Below are 1,142 nucleotides of genomic sequence, written 5' to 3'. Positions count from 1 at the left end.
TAGCAGATAGCTTTCAAAATATTACAAACTTAAAAGAGAAGGCAGATATGTACTACTTTAGAAACAGCACTTAAGGCTGTAATGAGTTGGTGTCCCCGGTGCAAAAAGAAAGAAGAGAAAAAGGAACTGATACTTTACTTCAAGGCAACCTTTTCCCTTCTTTTATCTTTTATTTTATTAAAGCAAAAGAAGCCCGCATACCCACTCTTCTTTCCCCCTAGCGATAGGGCCTCACCCCGGCTAAAGGCTACATTGAATTCTGACAACAGAAAAGTCAAGCTGCTGCCCAGCTCTACCTTTATCTATGTCGGAATCGACCAAACGGAACTAACGGCACACCTGGCGAATCTTTCACTCTACTTTGCTCGGAGAGGTTATCTATATAGTCTCTTTTTTCTATCGGGAAAGAGAGTCATTAACGCATTCGTTCTGAGTCGACAACAGCAATAGGGAAGAAATCTAGGTTAGCAAGAAGAACTAATCCACTCAGAGAGGTCGTATTTCTTTGGGTTAGCGCCTTTCGAACGAAAGTGTATTTTTCTTAATTACTGACAAAATTCGTTTAAACGCCCCCGACTCGCGGATGTTCTCAAGCTTGAGCATACCTTTATAAGTATCCTTTCGCATGAACAACCTCCCTTTCATAGAATACGGCGGGGCATTTTTGATGCTGATATCCTGCTAACTAGCATAGTTGCGCATAACGCTATCATCTGAAAAATCCCGGCGGAGCTCTCTTTCTATCCTCCGCTCTAGTTCCACAATGGTCCAGATGAAATCTTCCGAAAGAACATGGTGCACCTTTCCACTTGAATGAGCATCCTCCCACGCTTCTCTTATTATATGGGCCCTCTCCTCATCTGAGATGAGTGGCTCTAATTCATCAGCGAACTCAGGGGCTGTCGGTTGCTCTACTTCATCAATATCGATGAAATCCAATATTTCAGGCAATACCCTGGGATCGCCTGGAGACGACGGGAGTTGATCTCGGTCTAATATGTCCACCCCCGCCGCTCCGAAGAAAGTGGGGTCCGAGGAGCCTGAAGGGCCGGGAAGTGGATTGAATCCGCCATCTACGGATTGACTACTTTCGTCCGTGCCTGGTAGGAATTGCTTAACAGCTGGCCAAAGCTCGTCCATGA

Source organism: Apium graveolens, chromosome 8 (assembly GCF_009905375.1).
Source record: "Apium graveolens cultivar Ventura chromosome 8, ASM990537v1, whole genome shotgun sequence".
Classification (NCBI taxonomy): domain Eukaryota; kingdom Viridiplantae; phylum Streptophyta; class Magnoliopsida; order Apiales; family Apiaceae; genus Apium; species Apium graveolens.
The sequence above is the reverse complement of the archived record's forward strand: the minus strand, read 5'-3'. Positions refer to the sequence as shown.